This window comes from Ascaphus truei, chromosome 2, assembly GCF_040206685.1.
Source record: "Ascaphus truei isolate aAscTru1 chromosome 2, aAscTru1.hap1, whole genome shotgun sequence".
NCBI lineage: Eukaryota > Metazoa > Chordata > Amphibia > Anura > Ascaphidae > Ascaphus > Ascaphus truei.
The window spans coordinates 418690405-418703768 of NC_134484.1; the positions used below are offsets into that span (position 1 = coordinate 418690405).

At 39.7% G+C, this 13364-nt stretch overlaps 1 long non-coding RNA gene across 2 annotated transcripts in view; it reads left to right on the forward strand.

The window, feature by feature from the left end:
* LOC142487753 (uncharacterized) overlaps nt 1-11153 on the forward strand; it is a 193496-nt gene extending 182343 nt beyond the window's left edge. For both annotated transcript variants that reach the window (XR_012799301.1, XR_012799302.1), the window contains exons 3-4: nt 10226-10267; nt 10417-11153. This is a non-coding gene — a long non-coding RNA (uncharacterized LOC142487753). The remainder of the gene's footprint in view (nt 1-10225; nt 10268-10416) is intronic.
* The last annotated feature ends 2211 nt before the right edge of the window (nt 11154-13364 follow it).

Sequence of the window (13364 nt, forward strand, 5' to 3'; positions counted from 1 at the left end):
TGTCCTACCAATTAAATGTGTACGCTAGGATGTTTCTTGAATTAATATTTATCCGGGTTACCATATGTCCAATTTTTCCTGACATTTGGTACGCGATAAATACGCGGCCAACACTCACGCATGCGCGACCAAAAGCCGGCCGCGCATTTGGTGTGGCCGGCTTTTGGTGTCCTTTTTTAGAATATGGACTTGTGGAAAATCCTACATTTATAATCTAAAAAAAAATAAGACTGAATAATACAAGACAAGTTGTGCTCCTTTGAGATGTATATGTAAGCTTCTTTGAGAGATTTAAAAAAGCATTTTCTTGTTTCTGTTACAATTTCTAGTCAGCCTTTCCCCTCAGTGGTTACACGCAAAGCAAAAATTGACCTTGCACCTTTTACATGAAAGACTTGTTAAAATTGTGAAATGAGGCCCTCTGTGTTCTGGTAAATAATTCCAGATGCTGAAGGTTATGTTCTTGAGAAATTTCTCTCGTGGAACAATCCTTGACAATACATTATTAGTATCTTACCAAGCATTGCCCTTTTTAAGTACAGAAAGTCTAATGTTTCGGCTAAATAGGAATATATTATGATCACAGCTGGAAGAGTGGCAAAGAATACTAATAAACCCCCTCAAAGGAAGTGTGATGCAACAATGACATTATGTTATCCTAATGGATATATAATATTAAAACAATTGTCTCACGAAGGCATGATGGAAAAAGCCAGATGACAGTCCACTAAACTGAATGATCCTAATAGAAGAAGTAGCTGTACCAAGGCATTCAGTCAATTAAGAGATCTGGCTGGTTGAACACACCCTAGTGATTTATAATTAAGATCAATTATATAAGAAGGTTTTTCGAAAAAGTAGCAGCCTGTGACAAACCACTGAGGATATAGAGAGACATTCCATGCAGATAAGAAATGTGTTACGTGGTCCTATTTAATCATTCATTTCCGGGATTTATTTTAGAAGGTAGATTACACAGCCTTGTGTGCTGGGAGCAAGGATGGGCCTAGATTACCCCTATTGGGTAGATCCACAAAGCTCTGTTAAATCAGGACGTTATGTTCCCTGAGTTTAAAAGAGATCAACCATGTAAAATATATGCAAAAACAATGTCCATTAGGGCTATCATTTGCAGTGATAAAATACCCTTGCGCTAGCAGCCAGTAACGCTGACTTGCACCATATTCTAAGGAAGATGTCGGGTATACAGTATATTGCAGTGCATTATATACCTGGCATCTACCTTCCCCCAAAAATAATGAATTGACCCCTTGGAAGCAATAGTCGTTATGAGGGCATGCCTTCATTGTCACTAAGCTAGCCAAGGGGCTAACACCAATATCCTAACAAACTGACTACTCATTGTATGTCATAGAGGTGCAGCTGCTATAGCATACAAAAGGGTTAATCACTCCTTTGTTTCCCCCTTCCCTCCCAGTGGCCTAACTTCTCTCCCAGGGGCACCTGATAACCATAACTCCGCATGGGAGAATGATGCCACAGGGTCACGTGATGTCACGTTGCCATGACGACGTGACGCACATGACCCCACGGCGTCATTTGATGCTGAAGCCAGGGGGGAGGGGGGTGCAGGCAGCAAGCTCCCTGCCACCTGGCATATGAAAAGCAGGGAAGATAGAAAACCGCATGGTAGGAGATCTGCTGCTTATTGTATTGGGAGCCACGCCCAAAACGCATTATAAGCGGATCCGCGTTGTGTCGGATTGCGCTATAACGGGGTTGAGCTGTTTTATCCAGATATGGATAATAGCCCATTATAATATAGCATAAATAAAGTAAATAAAACATTCAACTTAACCCCTGCCATCATGAAGGGCGTCCTCGTCAGCATACTTCAGGTCCATGTCCTCCGTCGCCAGCAAAACTACATGAAAAAATACAATCTAATGGCCCCTAACCCCTCCATTTCCTTAGCGGTTAATAACCGCTATAGTAATTAAGGGGTTAACCCACCCTCCCACGCTGTCCACCTGGGAGGCGTAACCACCCATTGATTATTATAGTGGTATATCATACCCATATAATATGGGCATGATAAGCCACTATAGAACTCAATGGTTAAGCTAATAAAAATAATTAAGGCCAAAAATACACAATAATCAAAGAAATACAAAAGCACCTAAAAACACCAACAATAAAAAAATGAAAAAGCCTAATAGTACACATGAATAAAAATTATCTGTAACCAAAACATCAAAACAATCAAAATTATGTTATTTCAAAGCATACGATTTAAATTAAATAAACACCTATCCAACCAATTAAAGAAATAACGTAGTTTGTTTGTGAATGGTGCTCTAAAAGTGCTAGGACTGTGTATAATGGAAGGGAGCATAAACTGGGTATAATAATATAAACAGTACTAAACCTTAGGTGGGCATAGGATACCCTGAAGGTTGGGGTGGTTGTCCAAAGACACCCCCCCTTCCTCATTGGGTTAGCCCCCGGTAATGTACTCACGTATTGTCCTTCCCAGGGTCTCCCTTCCAGAGCGTGCAGCTGTATGGTAAAACGTTCCAAAGGCCAGGGTGTGCAGCGCACAGCAAAGATGAAAGAGCAGGTCTTGCAATAAAAATCCTTTAATATTCAAACATCTGGTTGTGGGACAGCAGCAAACTTCAACGCGTTTCGTTCAAAGAACTTTTTCAACTTTTTAAAAAAAAACTTCTTGAAAAAAGAAGACCTGCTCTTTCATCTTTGCTGTGCGCTGCACACCCTGGCCTTTGGAACAATTAAAGAAATAAAACTACTAGCCAACAAATCAATAAAAGAAATAAAACCAGTAGATAACAAATCAATTAATTAATTTAAATCAGTAGCCAACAAAGCACAGAATTAATTTAAACCAGTAGCCAATAAAATAAATAATAAATGTAAAACTCTAACAATCCTAAAATGTACTAAAAACAAGCCATCCAAATTCAAAACTATTTTATCCAAACAATAAACAGATATCGAAAAAATAACAATCAATAGAAAACAAGCATTTACAAAAAACATGCATTGGCTGTCACTGTATTTATCTGTACCCTAAAGGGGCACAGATTAATACATTATCAGTCAATGGGCAATCACAAACATAAAAATAAATAAATACAATAAAAAAAACATTAACATACATTAAATATTTTACTTACCTTTAGAAGTCTTCACCCTCCAACTCCTTGCATATCTGGAACCTTTCGTACCATGACGTCATCATCCGCAATCCAACACCATCCACCTTGAAGACCAATGTCAAGTAAAAAAAAATGTTTCTTTCTTTTATCTTCTATTACCGTCTTCTATCTCCATCTGTAATTATTTTCTTCTTTTCTTTAATGTTCTTTCTTCATCTGTCAATCCAAAGTGCCCTATGGTAAATCCAAATGAATGTTGTCACGTCGACTTCTCCCCCTAAAATGAGACATACAGGCCTTATGACATCATCCCTTAAAGTGATGTCACATCCTTTTGAACTAATGTAAACTATCACATGGTACAGCAACCCTGGCTGTAATGCCATGTGATTTCAAGGATGTGACGTACCTCCCTTGGAGATGACGTCACATCCTTAAACAAAAAAAAGGAGGCAGGCACATGATACAGCATCCAATCGGATTGGAGCTGTATTATCTGACCCAAAAATGTGACGTCACAGGCACTATATAAGGCCTGTACGTTTCATTTTAGTGGAAGAAGGTCAATATGGGAACATCCGTTTGGATTTACCATGGGGAAATTTGGATTGAAAGATGAAAATAATGACAGATGAAGATAGAAGAAGGTGAAAGAAGATTAAAGAAAGAAGGTTTTTGTTATCTGTTCCGGATCTTAAATGTGGGTGGCGTTGGATTTCCGGTTATGATGTCGCGGTTCGAGAGCTTGCAGATTCACCAGGATTCGAAGGGTGAAGACTTCAAAAGTTAAGAGAAATATTGAATGTATGTAATTTTTCAGTTTTTTTTTTATTGTATTTATTTTTATGTATTTGCTTGCCCATTGACTGATCCTGTATTAATCTGTGCCCCTTTAGGGTACAGATCAATATAATGACAGCCAATGCATTTTTTGGCAAATGCTTGTTTTCTATTTATTGTTATTTTTTCGATTTCTGTTTATTGTTTGGATTAAATTGTTGTGAATTTGGATGGCTTGTTTTAGTACATTTTAGGATTCGTTAGAGTTTTAAATTGATTATTTGTTTTGTTGGCTATTGCTTTTAATTAATTAATTGATTTGTTGGCTACTGGTTTTATTTCTATAACTGATTGGTTGGCTACTGGTTTAAATGAATTCTTTGTTTGTTAGCTACTGGTTTAAATGTATTCATTGTTTTGTTGGCCAGTGGTTTAAATTAATTAATTGTTTTGTTGGCTAGTGGTTTTATTTCTTTAATTGATTGGTTGGCTAGTTCTTTTATTTCTTGAATTGTGGTGTTTAGGTGCTTGTGTATATATTTTATTATTGTGTAATTTTGGCCTTCATGTTTTTTTTATTAGGTTTATCATATACTGCTATATTATATGGGTGTGATATACCACTGTGTCAATCAATGGGTATAGAGTGGGTATAGTGGTCCAAGGGTGGGTGGTTAGGCCTCCCGGGTGGGTAGCGGGGAAGGGTGTGTTAACCCCTTAATTACTATAGCAGTTATTAACCGCTAAGGTGATTAAGGGGTTAGGGGCCATTAGATTGAATTTTTTCTTGTAGTCTTGCTAGCATCAGAGGACATGGACCTGAAGTATGCTGACAAGGATGCCCTTCATGATGGCAGGGGTAGGTTGAACGTTTTATTTACTTTATTTGTGCTGCCTGGCTAATATTTAATTTTACAAAGGGCAAATGCACTATTATCCATATGTGGATAATAGTAATTTTGCCCATTACTGTACTGTATGTGTTGGGGGGGGGGGGTTATTGGGGGTAGAGGATGTAGGTAGTAGGGTTGTTGTGTGTATTTTTGTTTATTGTGGGTAGAGCGATTGGGTGAAGGGGGTAGTAGCCCCAAAGATTGCTGTTTATGCCTACCTGCTGGTAGCAGGAGGGCTTAACCCCTTAACCTCCCCCCCCCCCCCCCACAATGTCTAAATACCCACTAAGGGCCAAATACCACCATCACCCACCCAGCTACCCACAATAAAGATGGCACTGGTAGTTAACCCCTTCATTGCCTTAGCGTTTATCCGCTAAGATAATGAAGTTGCCTGTAATTGCATTTTTATTGCATGGATTCATGCCGGGGGTCTCTGGTGCTAATATTAATGTGTATCAGCTCTGGAGACTCCCGGCATGAATCTGATGCAGAAAATCTGCATTTTATTTCCTAAGTCATCTCTCGCCGCCTTATCGGCAGGTTCTCACCACCTCCACGCCAACTTTCCTGGCTGGAGGATTTTGAGAAGAAATCGCCATTCTAGAGCCTCGATTAGCCCCGATAACCTACTCAAGGCTACTAGAATTGCACGAATGGGAGAACCTGCCGATAAGTAGCTTATCACGGCTTGACTGGCGATTGTGTTTGTGTGGGAAAAAGTGGCTTATCGAGGCTTATAGCATAGGATCCTATTTCTGCAAAAGTTAAGAAGAAGAAGAAAAGCAGAAACCATAGTGATCAACTATTGAAATAAGTAAATACAATAGTGTTTGATTGCGTGATGTCTCAGCCAAAAATGTGACACCCTCAAACTTTTTACCACTCTCAATCCATGAACATGCTATATCAAATTTTTTAATCTTGTTAGCATCCCTTACCATGGGATAAGCTCTACAATATTCATTTAAAATGTGGTTAGGACGGGAATATAATACAATGTTCAGACATATCACTTGGCATGTGTAGAAACAAACTGTACAGCACAGCACTTTACCTCCACATGTCCAAAGATCCAACCCAAAACCACATCGCATTAGGCTGATGCTGGACTCATCCACTGAATCCCCTCACACTATGAAAAGACAGAATTATAAAGATTAAACAGAGAAAAGAATCATACTTTACACTATATACAGTACACTACAGGATGAAAACGACATGCACGGAACAACTATACTGTATACAGTAGTGTACTTACTCGGTTCTGACCCTGGGGACCATCCTATAAACCTTTGTCTTCCCCTGAGCATGATACATACTGTCACCTGGCTGCCCCTTGCAACAGCCAATATTGTTTTGTTCAGGTTGTAAATCCCTTATTGTACATTATTTTCAGACTCGTCTCTTTATTGTTTGGTCATAGTTGGTATTTCAAATATACTGTTTAGTGCTTAGTGGGGCTTCATAATACAAGTTTTATACAATGATCAGTTTTGTAGTAGTAAATGAAGAGTTCCTACATTTGATACCTTGTCAAAATAGGCATCCAATTAGGAGTTCTGACTGACCTTACACATTTACACAACCAACGTCCAATCATATTCTTAATCGCTTGCACTGGCATGACTACATCAGCTATATATAAATGTCCCGAAAAATTGAACTGGCATGCAACCAAAAATAGAAAAGACTTCTAGATCAGAACTATTCTAGTGCATCACTCTTCTCATCTTTGGCTTGATACATGGATACATTTAGCTTCAACAGACGCAAGAACCTTTTCATGTCTGTACCAGAAACAGTTCTTCAGACCCTAAGAAGGCGCTGGATCCTTGTTGACAATTCTAGATGGCCTGTTATGCTGAAAATCAATCATGGATAGCATCCAGCTGACAAAGAAAACCCATTTGGATCGGCAAAAGTTAAGAAGAAGAAAAGCAAAAACTATAGTGATCAACCATGCAACGTGTAAATACAATCTTGTATAATTACCCAGTCTCAGCCGAAAATATGACATCCTCAAACTTTTTTCCACTCTCAATCCATGTACGTGCTATTTTAACTCTTTTAATCTTGTTAACAGCCCTTATAATTGGATAAGCTCTACAATATTCATTTTTAAAAATGTGGTTAGAACAGGAATATAATACAATGTTCATGCATATCACTTGGCATGTGCAGAAGCAAACTGTACAGTATAGCACACGTCCGAAGGTCCAGACTAAATTGTGTTTCATTAGTCTGATGTTGGACTCAGACACTGGAATATCATGCTCGTGATGTAGAATATTCCTCACCACTGCAGCAGATTGCAGATCTCATCCACCAGCCGAATCGCTGCACTGTCAAAAGAAAAAATTAGGAAGGTGAAAAAGATTACAGAAGCATAATGTACAGTACATACTGTATGGAAAGCACATGAGAGGAACAACTGTATACAGTAGTGTATTTCCGTGGTTCTTGAGCATGATACCTAACGCAACATAGTGTCACCTGGTTGCCCCCTTGCCACAGCTACCATTGTATTCTTGAGGTTGTAAATCCCTTTTTGTACATATGCATTATTTTAATACTAGTGTCTTTGTTGAGTTTTTGGTCATAGTTGCCCTTCAGAATGTACTATTGAATGTTTAATGCTGCGCCATAATGCAGGTTTGATACCATTGTAAGTGTGCTGAAGCAGCAAAGCTACGGTTATAGTTCTACCTACTTTTGACACCTTGCCACAATAGACACACAATTACTGAAGTAGAGCGTCACCATCGGTGACGTCATCGGAGTCCGACATCAGCCACCTGAATATGGCTTGTATCTTCGCCTCCTCGACTTCTGACCCGCCGTGGCAGAGTGGTTGTATATACACATGTTATACACACTGTTTCCCATTGTAAACTGCCTTCTCTCTTAGCCAGCTTAAACACACCTTTGCAGACACTTATCATTTAAACCGATTGTGGTATCATATTCTAATATAGGTGATATTGTATCAATAGCTTAGGCAATTTCGAGAATAAAGGCTAAGACATTAAGGAATTACATGTGTTATTGGGACAGGTGTTTATAAAATTACTTACATAAGACTCCTATATCATCATTTCAATCAAGATTGGATTGTATTAATTTATGTGGATAGGACGATTCTGGTGAAAGTAACTTTCAGTACAATCACCTTATATATCCACATTTCAGACACAATTAGTGCAAATTCCATATGCAAAATCTGCAAAAAATGTCTATTAGAGGACTGAAATGCGCTTGATTGTAAGAGACATTGTGTGTCAAAAGAGAACGTGTTATATACTATATACAATGTGGAAATAAGGAGTATATATGTTATTACCAACCTATAAGTAATCCAGGTGATATTATTCACTGCAACCCAGTGACTCACTAAGAGAAAATAAGATTGATGATCTCATGTGCTTTACTTAAGTCACTTGGAGGCAGTATATATACTGTACAGTGCCACAAATAATTTTTTGGAGAAAACAATATTCCGCTGATGTCGCAGTAATATTGGACTTTACCGCTAAGGTAAAATAAACAAAATATCTGCCTATACACTTTTGGCATTAAAGACAAGCAATATTACCACTCCTCTACGGCGATTTTAAAACATTGTTTTTATTAGAATAAATTCACATTGTCACGTATATTGATGTAATAAAATTTTATTATTTTTGTTTTTATTCAGACCCTGATATCTCCATAGAAGCCATTGTAATTCCTAATACTTACCTTATCAGTTCTATACTATCATAGAGTGCATGCATTTGGAGGGTCTTTTTCTTGATCCCTTTGGGACCAATTTGGGAAACCACACAATTACTGTACCTACTCAGCTCTCCCCCACATTAACACTTTGTATTGTCCATAAGTACTGTATGAATGTTGCCCCAGCCAATGAGAAGTAACCAACTTTTGACACCTTGACAGAAATGACGTCAGCTGTACTGTATATAAAGTCCCACATATATTGGATTGTCATACAAACAGATAGAAAAGGCTGATCAAGATCAGAACTCTTCTTCTGCATCTCTCTTCTCCATCTTTTGCTTCACCGATGGATCAATCTAGCTTCTCCAGGTGCAAGAACCTGCATACTGCTGTACCACCTAGATCACTGAGAACAGTAAGATGCTTGCTGAGAATACCAAATGGCCCGTGACCCCTAAATGCAGTATTGCACAGAATAAAGTGGAAAAAGAAAACCCAATGGAAGCATCCAAAATAAGGCAAGACTTGTGGACCCATCTGGAAAATGAAGCAAGCAAAAACCATAGGGATTGACCTACCCCTCTAAGAAGTTTCTGCACCTGGTACCTCAAGCACAATCACACCAAGCTCACGTCACCTTGGACCCATCACACCCCAACCCCAGACCCAGCTCGCCCCACTTCGGACCCATCACACCCGACTCCAGACCCCAACTTGAACCCAATAAACCCGACCAAGGACTGAGCTTAAGTCTAACTAGTGTAATGGGTGTCCTGTTTAAGGATAGCACTGCAAAAAAGAATTTGGGTCAATTGTTATGCTGCTATATATTGCACACCTGTGACCAGACCATGCACCTGAGCTGGAGCAGAGAGTGAACTTAATGGACAAAAATATTGATCTTCTTTTTAAGAGGATGGGCCATATGGCAAGGCACATTGACGGTCTCTATTCTCTTGTGGGTACATTGCAGAAATAGAGACCACGACATCTGGAGGAAGCCTCTTCTCCCCCATGTGCCTCCAAGTAATACGCAGATTATGGGAATCCCATACTGCCTGAACATACCATCCAGCTCATTCAGTGACAATGACTTTGTACCTATGACCCCCCCCTCCCCCCCATGCTACTGGCACTGACCAGCAAGAAAATGCAATCCCAAAGCAGTTACCTGTGCCTGTTTGTCAAAGCATACCTGTGGCACCTGAACCATGGAGTTGTAAACGCATCTTTATCCCAGTCTGTGGGGTTCCACTAGATGACATCCCTCTTTCCGTTTTACCCAGGAAAACTGTACAAATATATGCTACACGCTGCAGGGAGCAACCACATCGATTTGCACTATTAATATGCCAACACCATGTGCCTTTTGATTGTTATAGAGAGTGGGCCAGACGTGAATTTAAATGGCTTCGGTGGTAAAAAGGCTTTATGTAATAATTTGAGGACAGCTATTTTAGATGAACTTGGAAAGCAGTGTAAATACACGACTACAGAATTCAAGACCGTGAAAAACATAATCTATTGACTTTTATAGCATCTGAGGACTGTGGGATGGAATAATCAGTGACTACAAAGTGACTGATGAAAACATTGATTTTGTTTTACACATGTAGTTTTTTTAATTATGTCTGTGGGAGGTGAAATTGTTTTAGCATGGGTTTAATCCTTCTTTTCATCCTTGTTTTGCAGATTATGAAGGTTGGTCAATGTCATCACTATTGGATAATTAAGGTAATGTATGCATTCCATTCAAGTTGCATATACCTGTAATGCATGCGCACAATTCAATAGAAGTCATATTCGTTCCTTTTCAGTATAAATTGAGCGCGCATGCACCAATGTTTCATTAATGCGTCTATTTCTTCTCGATTATCTTACAGGTCAGACTGTACAAGAGACAGCCAGGGCATGTACTGTAGGAAGAAGATTGTATTATTTGAAGATGATTGTATGATTTTCCCAAGTCTTTGTTATTTCTCTAATTTACTGTAATAAATATTTAATATATTTCAAATATTCCATCATTTATAAAGACTGACTATCTGTTATATGAAGTTTTTGTTAGAAAGAGTGAATGGGAATAAGGAGTGGGCTACTTTCCTGCACATTACACAGAACAGTACACACTGTGCATTACTGTAATAATAGCCTCTGAATGCTGTGCATTGAATTTAGATTAAAGACATACTAGCACCGCTTATCATCCATGCAAAGTACTACAGCACCGGCAAATCACCATTTTGCAGTCATAGGACTGCGACACCCAAAGTAATCCCAGGGATTTCCACTTAATTTTGTGCGGTCACGAGAGAGTAAGGGGCCTACGCTAGTAGCCTTCATAAATCATCTCGCTGGGCCTGTTACGCCGCCAGTTTTCTCAGTGTAGTTATCACGGTATTCAGAAAGACTATGAAGACCGGCGATAGCTAAATGCCCAAAACTGGCGAGGAGCAGCGATGTGATATTCGCCTCTCTTAAAAGTTCTCTCCCGTGGATCTGCAGCGATATGGGCGGCCCAGCTGCACAGAGAGCTGCACAGAGAGCCGCCTCTCCCTGCGCATATCTCACCAGCGATCGCAGGGTTTTAATAACAATTTTAATACTAGTGTACGTGAGCAGGTGGTCTCCGGAGCAGAACCGTGTTGATTTCAGGTCCGGAGACTCCCTGCTTCCTGAGATACAGACCCCGTTAGGGGGTGCCGGTATCTCCTATACATTTAAATGTCCAGGTCACGTGACGCGAGACATTTTAATGCATAGGAGATACCGGCACCCCATAACGGGGCCTGTATCTCGAGAAGCAGGCGATCTCCGGACCTGAAATCAATACGGTTCTGCTCCGGTGACCCCCTGCTCACGTACACTAGTATTAACATTTTTATTAATACAGCATCATTACCTTAGTGGTTAGCCGCTAAGGCAATGAAGGGTTTCAACTTCAATATCCTGTTTATTGGGGGCAGAGGGGGTGGATGAAGGGAGCAGAAGCCCCAGGGTGGGTGGTTAGGCCTGTCTGGAAGGTTGCGGGAGGAGTTAACCCCTTCGCTACCGTAGCGGTATTAACCACTATGGTAATGAAGGGGTTAACCAGTCCCGCTACCACCCCCCGGTAGGCCTAAGCATCCATCTTTGGGGCTACTACCCCCTTCACCCAATCCCTCTACCCCCAATAAAGAAAAATAAATACAACAACCCTACTACCCACATTCTCTACCCCCAACAACTCCCCCAACATATACCGTACAGTAATGGGCAAAATTACTATTATCCAGATATGGATAATAGCTGATTTGCCCATTCTAAATCAAACATTAGCCAGGCAGCATAAATAAAGTAAATACAACTTTCTACTTAAGGGGTAGAGGAGGTGGGTAGTATGGTTGTTGTGTTTTTTAATGTTTATTGTGAGTAGCGAGGATGGGTGAAGTTGGCATTTTGCCCTTGGTAGGTGTTTATACCTACCGGGTGAGTAGCTGGAAGGGTTAACCCCTTCATTACTTTAGCGGTATCCAGCTAAAGTAATGAAGGGAGTTAACTCCACCCGCACCCCCCCCCCCCCCCACAAGACCTAAACACCCACCAATGGCCAAATACCACCTTCAACCACCCGCGCTACCCACAATAAACATAGCACCGGTTGTTAACCTCTTCATTGCCTTATCGGTTAGCCGCTAAGATAATTAAGTGGCCTGTAAATGCATTTTTCATGCATCTGATTGATGCCGGGGGCACCGGTGCTGATATTAATGTGCAGGAAAAATGCATTTTTATTTCTAAGTCCCTCTCTCGCCGCCGCTTCTGAAGCTTCTTGGCAGCTTCACGCCAACTTTTTCTGGCGAGAGGAATTTGATAGGAAATTGCCATTCTATAGCCGCGATTAGCCTCGATAAGCTAATCGAGGCTACTAGAATTGCACGACTTTAAAAACCTGCTAAGAAGCTTATCGTGTTTCACTTGGCTATGTGTTTTGGACAGCAGCAAAAAATGGCAATTCAGCCCATAAAAGTATGTTCTATTCATGTTTTTTTGGGTGGAGGGTGGTTTCTTGGTCAGACAAAGTTAACAATTTTGCTGCCTGCAATGTTTTGAATCCACGAGAAACACTTCTTTACTTTGAGATTAAGAGACATATTCTGCATAACTTTTCATTTAAAGCCAAAGTTTGATACATCTACCACAATATCTCAGCTCACAATGCCTTTGCAGCAATGGTTATATATGAATGATGAATATTTTACAATATATTGTTGGATATTAAACATTTTCCATTACTTTTCTTTTATTTATTTATATATATATATATATATAACTAATGTATCTGTTATTATTTTATCAAATAAAAAAAACAAACAGAAAATACCAGCACTGCTTGGATGACATTCTATTCTACTATTGGTTGTCAATTACTGCTATTACCATTGTACTGTACTTCTTTATGTACTGTACAAATGTAACACGTCAAGGGACACCTGGAGGTTTACACTGCCGTGGATTTTCCTTCCTTAAAGTTAAAGTCGCTCTACATTTGTGTGCATGATCTATAGTGTATGACATAAAATGATGGTAGTAATAATAACAGGACTGCTAATAAGAACAATAATAATAAAATAATGCTCTATAAAGGATGAGCTCCGGATCATTGGAAAGTCAACTTTAAATGCCCTTCTTTCATTTGGGGTGTATAAAAATCTGCTGAGATGTAAGTGATGAAGCTTCTATCGGTAACCTCTTGTATGCTGCAGAGACCAACCAAATGGTGTGAAATGCCAAAAAATCTGTAACTAATGACAGAGGTCCTCAGAGTTTTAAGGGGTAGTTCTATATCTGC